This window comes from Pleurodeles waltl, chromosome 7, assembly GCF_031143425.1.
Source record: "Pleurodeles waltl isolate 20211129_DDA chromosome 7, aPleWal1.hap1.20221129, whole genome shotgun sequence".
Taxonomy (NCBI): domain Eukaryota; kingdom Metazoa; phylum Chordata; class Amphibia; order Caudata; family Salamandridae; genus Pleurodeles; species Pleurodeles waltl.
The window spans coordinates 12,188,348-12,200,498 of record NC_090446.1 but is presented as its reverse complement, the minus strand read 5'-3'; the positions used below and the strand labels follow the sequence as shown (position 1 = coordinate 12,200,498).

The 12,151-nt window shown below is 51.3% G+C and overlaps 1 protein-coding gene across 2 annotated transcripts in view; it reads right to left on the bottom strand.

Annotated features, from left to right (window-relative positions):
- Positions 1–12,151, bottom strand: part of LOC138303550 (ovostatin-like) — a 131,994-nt gene that overhangs the window by 106,730 nt on the left and 13,113 nt on the right. The window lies entirely within an intron of this gene.

Here is a 12,151-nt window from a genome sequence, read left to right as displayed (position 1 = left end):
ATGCATGCACAGAGACCACTAGACATGCAGAAGTTGTTGCAGATGATGTGATGAAACTTAGGTTTCTTGCCCCTGGATGCATCTGGCACCGAAAACAGGAAGGAGGGAGCTGGGAGCTCAGTGAGGAGACGCCTGGGAATGGAAGGTTCACCAACTTGATGCAGTAGTAGGAGGATGAAGAGAGAACTAAGGCGGAGAGGGGAGGAGGTGGAACTCAAGTGGAGCAGAAAACTGGAGCTGGAAAGGGCACATGTGAAGAACTAGGGCCCAGATGTACGAAACGTACATTTCCCAAATAGCGAATCCTCAGAAATCACCATTCAGGAAATGCAAATGGAATGTAAGAAAATTCCGATCTCCTAATAGCGATTCCTATGGAGTCCCATTTCCTAATTGGAAATAGCAATTTTGGAAATGCAAATCCCTTCGTACCTACAGGCCTAGCCCCCCCCCCCCCCCCCCCCAACATACTTAGAAAGTGGTCCTCAGTACTGAGCGCCTATGCCCCTGGGGCAAGTGAGCGCTGAACACTGCACTATAAAAACTGCATTTTTAAACAATTGCTCATGGATTCCATCGGATTAGATCCGATGGTAATAGCATTTCCTAGAGGCCCCTTTCGCATTTATGAAATGCTATGTACATGTGGTTAGGAAATCGCAAATAGCAAATCCCTATTTGCAATTTTGTACTTGTAAAATGCTATTTCTACTCGCTAGACGTCACAGTTTGTGCCGCCACAGAGCCCTTTTGTACATTTGTGGAGGGTGTTTGCATCTCTTAATGCGCCAAAACTGGATCAGGCGTGAGACCGAAGCAGCAGGAAGAGGTCGCATGGGGGCTGCAGAAAATGGCCTGCCGTCTCCCATGCCCTTCTTCCACTCAAAAAATGCTGCTCAGGACCAGAACTGAACAGGAGAATGCAAACGTCCATTAAGTAAGCATTGGCAAAACCACTACGTTGTGTTTTTCGTGCTAAAGCCCACCCAGAGGGAAGGTAAAGAGACTGCGCTCCAGGGGAGGGACAAAGGCACGGATGGCAGGGAAAGCCCCTAAATAAGAAGCAAGCACATTAGAGTGACAGTCGATCCAACCAACCATAGGCAGTGGGCGGGCTGTAAGGCTGTAGACTCTAGGGAAGCCTACAGTAAGTCTTTTGCAACCAGCCGGCTTGTCTCATAGGCTCGACCTAAAACTGCTGCTCTCCATGTGAAACTTGTTAGCAATGTTTTGCACCGTTAGCGCATTCGCACTTTCTAAAAAAATAATTTTGTCTTGAAATCGGACAGACAAAAAAAAAAAAAAAAAAATGCTGTACTCATTCTATGTTATTCCTTTACGGTGCACTCTTGAGACTACCGACACCAGTGGGCGGACAATGAAAAGAACAAATATAGAATTGGTAACGGAGAAAGCTAAGCTTCATTTTATGGGCACAACCACCTACATACTGTCCTTTCAATCAGTCATAAAGGACTGAGTGCCACTCTCACAGTCAGTCGCAAATCACCAGGGGGTCTGCCACTCCCATCACGGGGGTCTGCTCTCCCCACCATCACAGACCCTGACCCCCGCGTCACGGGCCTGCAACACACATCTTAGAGCCGGACCCTCAAACACAGGGGCTGCCCCCAATATCCCAGGGCCCCCAACACGCACCCCAGGGCCTGCCCCTCAAAACAGAGCCTTCCCCCCAAAACAGAGGGCCAGCCCCCCACATTACAGAGAAAGCCCCCACATCACGGGGCCTGCCCTTTATTGTTGTGCACATCACAGGGTCGGGCACCCACCACCGTGCACCGGGGCCCTCACCAGTGTGCACGTCGCGTCTACTTCTATGCACATTAGAGTGCACACCCACTGTGCTATGCAAACCTCAGGGTCGGGCACCACCACCGTGCACCGGGGCCCTCACCAGTGTGCACGTCGCGTCTACTTCTATGCACATCAGAGTGCACACCCACTGTGCTATGCACACCTCAGGGTCGGGCACCACCACCGTGCACCGGGGCCCTCACCAGTGTGCACGTCGCGTCTACTTCTATGCACATCAGAGTGCACACCCACTGTGCTATGCACACCTCAGGGCCTGGCACCCACCACCGTGCACCGGGGCCCTCACCAGTGTGCACGTCGCGTCTACTTCTATGCACATCAGAGTGCACACCCACTGTGCTATGCACACCTCAGGGTCTGGCACCCACCACCGTGCACCGGGGCCCTCACCAGTGTGCACGTCGCGTCTACTTCTATGCACATCAGAGTGCACACCCACTGTGCTATGCACACCTCAGGGTCTGGCACCCACCACCGTGCACCGGGGCCCTCACCAGTGTGCACGTCGCGTCTTCTATGCACATCACAGAGTGTACATCCACTGTGCTATACCCACCACCGTGCACCGGGGCCCTCACCAGTGTGCACGTCGCGTCTTCTATGCACATCACAGAGTGTACATCCACTGTGCTATACCCACCACCGTGCACCGGGGCCCTCACCAGTGTGCACGTCGCGTCTACTTCTATGCACATCAGAGTGCACACCCACTGTGCTATGCACACCTCAGGGTCGGGCACCACCACCGTGCACCGGGGCCCTCACCAGTGTGCACGTCGCATCTTCTATGCACATCACAGAGTGTACATCCACTGTGCTATACCCACCACCGTGCACCGGGGCCCTCACCAGTGTGCACGTCGCGTCTTCTATGCACATCACAGAGTGTACATCCACTGTGCTATACCCACCACCGTGCACCGGGGCCCTCACCAGTGTGCACGTCGCGTCTTCTATGCACATCAGAGTGCACACCCACTGTGCTATGCACACCTCAGGGTCGGGCACCCACCACCGTGCACCGGGGCCCTCACCAGTGTGCACGTCGCGTCTTCTATGCACATCAGAGTGTACATCCACTGTGCTATACCCACCACCGTGCACCGGGGCCCTCACCAGTGTGCACGTCGCGTCTACTTCTATGCACATCAGAGTGCACACCCACTGTGCTATGCACACCTCAGGGTCTGGCACCCACCACCGTGCACCGGGGCCCTCACCAGTGTGCACGTCGCGTCTTCTATGCACATCAGAGTGCACACCCACTGTGCTATGCACACCACAGGGTCTGGCACCCACCACCGTGCACCGGGGCCCTCACCAGTGTGCACGTCGCGTCTTCTATGCACATCAGAGTGCACACCCACTGTGCTATGCACACCACAGGGTCTGGCACCCACCACCGTGCACTGGGGCCTCAGCAGTGTGCACGTCGCGTCTTCTATGCATATCACAGGGCCTACACCCTCAGTGCTGTGCACATCACATGTCTGGCACTCTCACCACCAGTGTGCACGTCACAGGATGTGCACGTGACATTCCTTCTATGCATATCACAGGGCCTACACATAGTGCTGTGCACAACAGATGCTTGGCACTCTCACCACCAGTGTGCACGTCACAAGACTTGCACGTGACGTGCCTTCTGTGCATATCACAGGTCCTACACCCTCAGTGCTGTGCACATCACATGTGTGGCAGTCTCAGCACCAGGGTGCACGTCACAGGGTGTGCACGTGACGTGCCTTCTGTGCATATCACAGGGCCTAAACCCTCAGTGCTGTGCACATCACATGTCTGGCACTCTCAGCACCAGTGTGCACGTCACAGGGTGTGCACGTGACATGCCTTCTGTGCACATCACACCCCCAGTGTGCACGTCACAGGCCCCGGTGGCAGTGCGCACAAAGCAGGGCCCTCTGCCCACATTAACGTGCAGTCCCAGGGCCTGGGCAGAGTGCGGGGCCTCACATATTCCGGGATAATCAGCTATATTTGGGAAACCTCCGGCTTCAGGTAACAAAATGGCCTGAAAGTTAAAACCAGGCCGAGCGCAAGGCGGGTTTTCGTCTCCTCTTTGCAGAGTCCGCGAAGGCGGATTTTGTCGAGAAGGAAAGTAAACAATCAGCTTGAGGAACCCTGAGGTGCCCCAGCGGCATTGCAACACCTCCGGGCCACAGGAATGCACCCGGCGCTCGTGTTCCCGCTCACACTGCAGAGAGGCTGGGAGTGAACACCCCGCTTGTGTACACGGCACACCGGTGCTGCTGGCGCACGGCCCTGTGCGTCGGGTGCAGCGCACCGGGGCACCCATCGCGCGTGCGCACACCCCCCACCCCCCTCCATCACCGTGGGGTGCCAGGGCCCAGATGTAGTGCTTTGCGGCCTACAACCCCACACCAGAGACAAGACTTCACTGCATCTTGGTACGTCCACCCACCAGTGGCGCAGTCCCTGCCGCATCTCCGAGGGGTGCATTCAAGGGCTGGGCGCACGTACCCTCATTCTAAGAGTATTTCTCTTTCCCAGTCGTGTAGTTTCTTGCTTTTGTTTTTTGGAATCAACAGTTGAACCTCGTATAGCGCCTACTGTGGACACTCACCTCTAGGAGTCTGGGCACCGTGGAGTCCTCTGGGGGAGCCGCAGGCGGGGTGAGGCCTCACAGGGCCGCTCATTCTTTGAGACAAGGTGTTCTGCCTACTTGCCCATCCAGACCTTGGCCTCTTCGCGGAGCGCTCAGGGCAGCGGCCGTGAGGCCCAGTTGTGATTTGGATTCTATGGCAAGGTGTGAGAAGCCAGTGACCAGCTTCTGGCATACCACAGGGCCGAAGGAACAGCTGGTGCAGGGGGCTGACAACAGGGGCATCTTCAGGATCTTGGGGGCCCGGGGCCACACGTATTTTGGGGGCCGCTGTTGGGAACAGATTTGCCCTGCTGAGCCAGTTTCAGCGCTTTGACGCCTCTTTGGAGGTCATTGGCGTATACATCCAATATTCAGGGGCCGTGGGGTGTGTCTAATATTGTAACACAGCAGCTGCTCACTAACACAACTGCAAATAATCCCCGTGACCCCCACCCGTGTTAGATCTGCGAGGTCCTCTTCTGAGCTCAAAGAAACTTTTTCTTACGGGTGTTGTAGGAAAGAAACAATATCACTCTCCAAAATGTTTGCAATAGACTCACATCACCCACATTAAAAATAAATGAATGAATAACAGTGTTTAAAACAATCTGTTGAGAATTATTCAAGGTCATGAGGACAAGAGACTGCAGAACAGAGCTGGATCCATGAGCGCGGTGGGGGGGGGGGGGGCGTTGAAAGGCAGAGGGGAGGGGGGCAGAGCCCACTTTGCCCATGCCTTAAAACGTATGAGCTGGTAAAGCCAATAGGCCGGACATCTTCTAGGAGGTCTGTGTTGGTTGCTGCATGAGGTGCTTGGAAGCACTCACAAAGACTCGGACACTGGCCAGGTGGCGCACCGCACTAAGCATTGGCCATGCTAGCCGAAAACTACACAAGAAAGAAACTGGCCGCATGTACTCGCTTTGTGGATCTGTCCAAAGCGTTTGATTCAGTCGATCACACGGGCTGTGGAGGAAGTTGGAGAACTTCACCATTCCCAAGCTGCTATAAGGAATACAGCTCATATACTCCGATAACTGGCTCAGGGTCAGAGTAGGCGACCACTGAAGAGCCCCTGCTAAGAACCAGAGGTAGCGGCGTGAAGCAAGGCGGAGTGCTAGCGCCACCTTACTTAACTTCTAGCTGCAGAGCTGTGCGCGCCGCTGAACAGCGCCAGATCCGACCCCCTTAAACTGAGCCAAGAATGAGATCTTTATATGCAGATGACATCGTTCTATTGAAAGTCTCCAAAATGTGTAAATACTTTATCAACATTGTAAGTCACATGAGCCGTCTGTGGACGTGGAGAGACCCGGGCAGGCATCTTTGGTAAGCTGTAATCGAGTACAGCGACGGCTCTGCGGGGAGACCGGTGGGCACAAGCATCAGTTATAAACCTCTCAGCGCTAGTCTCACCACCTGCAGCGAAACACCCGGAGAGCAAGGATGGCGTCTCCACTCGCATCTAAACAACCCCTGACTACGAAACTGCAGAGCCGAACTTGGAGTCCCTCCTCACGGTGATGAGGCAACGCTCCTGCCCACGGTCTGAACAGGTTCCCCTGCAAGTTTGACTATTTCATGATACTGGCAGAGAAAAGGTTTTCACCACCTTTCTTCAGTGCCACGCAGCTTCTCTCCAGCACAAATCAGACGGGAATTTGGCCTTCAAGGGCAGACACTGGTACAAGATTGGCCCTTTTCAAATATGCTTCACGGTTAACACAGGCTACGACAAATTCAGTAAAGGCGCTGATTTGGCAAGAAGTTGGCCTCAAAGCGCCTAAAGCCTTATATACATGGTCGGAGAGAATCACAGTGCAGTAGAACATCTGCAGCTGGAAGAACGTTACAGCATAAACTCTTCAAGCAATTACTGAATACACAAATGATGCAGCTTTCATGGCGGGATGATAAAGGTACGTCCAGACTATGCTCTCATTCATGGATGGCTATTAACACGTATAAGGCCCCGGCTGCACAGCCACACATGGCTGCAGGATTAAGAGTCCTTAAAGCAAAGGTGCTCCACGCTAGACGAGGCCTACTCCCTTCGCAGATTGCAGCTCCACAACGGCTTTGGCCCTGGAGCAGCAAGAGATGCAGCCTTTGTACACATCCCCGGCAGAACTTCTTACATATTCTCTGTATATGCCCTGCTCTGTTATCCTGCCGGAAAAAAATATCTTAGAAACAGCCTTAATGTACAAGTTACTTACCTTCGGTAACAATATTTCTGGTAGAGACATTTTAGTTGTAGATTGCTTACCGACCCGCCCAGCCTCCCCAAACTGCGAACTAATTTCTAGGGACAGGAACTTCCCTTTAAGGGCCCTAGCTTTGGCACACGACTGTGTTCTTCATGGATCCACGCTACTGGCGTGGAGAGTCGTGAAAAGAAACTGACATCAGCGCGCCGGGGTGGCGCCTAAATACAATATCATCACAGCAAACACGATGCAAACGACACCCGCGGAGTCGACCAACGCCACGCAGCGGTACTGCTCGGAGAAAAATCCCTGGATCCAGTCTGACTCCAGGGGAAATTCAAAGGTAAGGAATCTGCAACTAGAAGTCTATCAGATACCAACGGCATTAGGTGGGGCCGTCACGCAATTCTGTTCTGTCTCAAAGGGTTGACACCTCAACACATGGCATGCTTTGCTACATTTATACTAAAAGTTGAACGGCTCTATAAGCGTGTGACAAACCACCAAGAAGGACCGAGCTCAGCACTAACGATGCTCGTCTCGTGTTCGCATTCTACTGCCGCTCGAGCACCTGGTTGCACGAGAACCTGCAGAGCGCGTCATTGTGCAGCGGACTCATTGTCGGCTAAACTCCTGAGTAGGTTTAATAAAACAGCGAGTTGATACGACGCATGACCTCTGTTTGGGTTGGGAGCCGGAGTGGGCTATTCCCTTTCTGCTGTCCGCCCCGTGATGATGCACATTGCAGAGCTGCAAGGAGCTGCCATTAAGGCACGGCTGGTTTAACTGTTTGTTTTTATAATATTTCATTGTGGAATCTCGTCTTTTAGAGGTTTCCTTTTATGGCTTTTTAGATTTGTTAATCCATTTTTTTTTTTACCTTTCTTTGCTGAATGCAATCATTTTTTATTAGTTGCGCAATAAATAAATACCAAACGGCACTGAAGTGAGGACGTAACATGGTAATGTGAAGGGGCGACGTAACATTGTGAGGATGCAACATGGCGATGTGACACGATGACATGGCAGTGCGAAGGAATTACTTAAAATAGAAGTGCCAAGGGATGACGCAACATGGCAGTGCCAAGGGATGACGCAACATGGCAGTGCCAAGGGATGACGCAACATGGCAGTGCCAAGGGATGTTACTCATGAACCACAAACACATCCTGTGGTACAAGGAATAAGGTGTGAGACAGAGGTTGCCGGTGTCGCAGCAGAAAATGGCCTGCCGCCTGTCATATGCTTCTTCCACTAAAAAAATACAGCCCCCGAACAGCACTGAACAGGAAAATGCAAACGTCCCTTAAATAAGCATTGGAAAAACCACTAGGCTGTATTTTATGTGATAGTGTGTGCATCTCTGTGTTTGCAGATTAAATTAAAACCAGACGTATTTGCTTTGCCAATGCTTGTTTTCACTTTGCTCTTACATTAAGCCTTAGTGTGAAAATAAAAGAAAAAAAAAAAAAAAAAAAAATCACTTGAGGGAGGGGTGGAGGGTAAAGATGGCATCCTGAGGTCAGTCTCTTGAGATCACAATAAGGCAGAGGCTATTACATTAGACCTGAAAGAAAACAAAGGATGCTGCAGTGAAAAAGAGCAACAAAAAGGCCTGCCTCGGGATTCCTTGTGTGAAATTAAGAAATGAATGTACGGATTGTGTGCTCTCGAGATGGTAAATAGTGCCTCATGCACTGCAATGGAAGTAGGTCAGAAGTGGTGGAATAGAACATAAAATGCCTGCCAGACAGCTAAAGCGGTCTGTAGCCAGACCAAGGGGCACCAGGAACATGCCAAGCAAAGCACTGGTGACCGGAAACAAAAGCAGCCATCACTTTACAAAGTGAAATGGTACCGCCGATGTGCTGAAACCTAATGTTACTTTATATTATGCGGATAGGTTCGGGGTGGGTCACCACCATGTTTGTCCTCAGGTAAGTATTTCAGGAAGCAGTAAAGTGGTTATAAAGCTACTTAACGCCACAGAATGTAATTTGTCATAAGTGGATCTATACTCAAGAATAGAAACTGTTAGTGGTTTCATGTTGAGAGTACCTCAACTATCCAGAGAAGACAATAGTAGACACTTTCAGAAGAACTCAACATGATCCCCAGATTTCTATAAGGCAGAGTCAGACTTACATCATCAATGAGGGGGTGAACTAGAGTTTATTCAGCAGGGTAGGGTAGGGTGAGGGTGCTTTTATGCAGTAACTCATATCAAGCACAACTGGAAGGCTCGCTCCATGGCCGGGTGTCTGGTTGTGCCAGCCTAGCTGGACAGGTGATGGCAACACCTGAATGAGGGTGGTCTCAGCTGGCACGGGAGACACCACAGTGGCATATGAGGCACCTCAGGGCCTTATAGGTCAGTAGCAACCTCACACCTATTAACTGGCACTTATGTGTACAGCACGTACACTAAGGAGTATTACCCACAAGGGTGCCAAGCTCCATTAACACATGGTCACCCACAGGATGGTGCCAATGTAGACAGTTGGCCAATGTTGCTATTACACTGCTTTTCTACTTTCCATTTGAGCCGGTTTCCTGTTTACTCCCCGTTTCATTGGTAACGGGGACCTTTCAACCGGGCCTCAAGGTGGAGGGCTTGGAGTTAGACTGAGCCTTTCTGCTTCCATGTTTTTTTATGTCTGGCTTGAAAGCTTGCCGTTTGCGTGAGCTCATGTCAGCACAACACACAACATACACAAAGGGCTTTCAGTCAGCAGAACTTCAGTCATTGGTGTCTTTGGGTCAGCACCCTTGTTCCATTTGCACGTTTGAACTGCCTTTCACATTTTGGATGATTCCACGCCATTCAGTGATATTCGACTTTGTTCTGATCTGCACAAATTATTCCCCCCTCTGAGAGTGCAGCTATTCCCTCAGATTGTTTACTTTCTGAAATCAGCTGCAGAAACCAGAAGCTCCCCATGCCAGGCCTACACAAGCAGCAAAGTTCAAGAGACTCACTGTGCGCTAACAAGAGAACCATTGCGGAGTAACAACATTTCTGATCAGGGTCACAACAGTTGTCACAAAAAATGACTCACCTGACTTTGCCGGCTGGAGCCAGTCCAACCCATGACTGGGTCTGGATGCAGACAGCAGAAATGAAGGAAGCACCCTGCTATAATTATGTCATCTGTGCGCACCCACTTCCAATTAAAAAAATTCTTGCTGAACAGGATTGACGAAAATATTAAAATATTTGAACGGGGAGGAGCCCAGATTATAACAAAGTTCCCTATGGCAGACACTTCTTCCGGAGGAAGGTGTCTCCCTAGTACGGTTTGGTACTCCAACACAATCCGTCTATCCCAAGTGGCCAGCTTGCTGCCGAACACCATATAACTCTGCTTAGGTTTCTATAGGGAGCCCGTCCCTTCACCGCCCAGGTTGATCGCTAGTGGTAAACCGCTTCCTCATAATTCAGCTGGTGGAAGCCATTGTTAGGCAGGCTCCAGCACCCTCCCTGCCTCCCTTCCGCACCCTGCAACGGTGCTAGCCTGCTCTCAGGGACCCATCAGCCTGGCCGGAAAGGCCTTTATGGAGTAGCATCAGTGCGCGAAGAGTTTTGTTACCAGCCGTTGCTACGTCATAGCAGGGAGTTACTAGCTTTAGAGTCTGGTGCAAGTGATAGAGTCTTTCTATGGAATCCATGAGTAACAGAATTCTGGACTCTGTAGGGGTTCCGAGTGACCTCAAATAGACAAGAGCAAACAAAGCTCGAGGTTTCTGTGATATCACTCCCATGAGGTGAAAAACACCTATAATTTTAGGTTATGCATGGTCCCAAAACCGTCCAGAAGCCGCGCTCCCCTGACCTGATGTCGGACAGACCTGTCAGAGAGCCTGGAACTCCTTTCTGAATCACTAACACGTCCTCAGCACTGCAGTAATCCACCAGTTATTGAAGAGGCAGTTTCCTTAAAGGACAGGCTGATGGGCTTAGCCAATGCTTGTTTGATGTAACATCCCAGGTCGTTCCAGACCCTTCAAGGACCTAGCCCTCCCTTCCATTTAATAGCCAAAAGGACGGTTTTGTGAGTCCCATGGCCACCCCTGAGATCAGAAGGTCATGACCTTTAATCCTGGCAAAGTCACCTCAGCCTTTCATCCTTCGGGAGTCAGTAAATTCAGTATGGTTAAGTGGCAAAGATTAATACCTGTTGTTTGCAGTGCCTGGAAACGAGTAGGAAGTACTGGATCACTGAAGGCACTACTGTCCACGATGATGTAAAAGGTGGGTGGAATTTCCAATGAAAGTTAAACACGCACGAAATAAATACTTTACAAATACAAGTTGTCAAACAACTGCTGTTTACCCCCTGACAAGGATTAGAGGCAGACGGCGAATTTTCGGATGGAAAATAGGTCATCTGTGAGACTAATGGGTCTTTAAAGCACATCTGTCAGTGCTGGGCTTGGCTGGCATTACATCAGTGCATGGCATCCCAGACTGCAAGTTAAACTTCTCTGAAAGACAACGTGTGCACAGATTAGGTAAACTTTACTGACTTGTTCGGATAGATTGTGCTGCTCTGTACCCAACCAGTTTACGTCATCTATGCCCCTGCCCTGAGCCCACCAGCGCCCAGAGGCGTCTAGCGCCACTCTATAGCTCCAAGACAGAAGGACCAACAGACCCCTTCTAGATGGACAAAGGTTGCCTTTACCCAAGGGTGTCCACGAGCCTACCCCATGGCCTTACACATTGGCACTCCACCCTCTTCGGCTATAAGGACGTCTCGACGAACTAGTCACCCAGATAGCCTCCAGCTCTCTCTCACGGACTAGTCCTTCAGATCTCGGCTTCACCAAAAAGAAAGACGCACCATCATCCAAGCCCTGGTCACAACTCAACTGGACTACAGAAACACCCTCTACGTGGGAATCGAGGCCCACCTACTTCAAGGATTACAGGCCATCCATATTTCTGCAGAAAGACTCATCCTGGATCCCCCACATCGCACCCACAACATCTTCCACCTCCAAAAAAAACTCCACTAGCTGTGGGTTCAGAAGAAATTCCAGTTCAAGCTCCTCACCCAGGCTTTCAAGGCCCTGCATGACTCCAGACCTACCTGTATCAACCACCGTCTGAGATTCTACAAACCCTCCTGACACCTCAGCTCCACCTCCCTTACGCTGCCCAATACCACCCGCCCACGATGCACGAGAGCAGGAGGACGCTCCTTCTCCTACCTCACAACTAAAGCCTCAAACAGTCTCTCTACACCTCAGGACCCCCCACCCCCAACTCTACAGGAGTTACATAGGACGCTGAAAAGCTGGCTCTGCGACGGAGACCCTGCCGGCACCTGGACACCCTCACGGGTGGCAAGTCACTCTACCGGTCGACTGATTGAGCCGTCTCCCTGACTTGCACCTGTAGTCCACACTCATGTGCGGCTGTGTGCCCACTCAAAGACCTCAGCTGTCTGAACTCCTAAAGTGCTAGGGGTCACCTGAA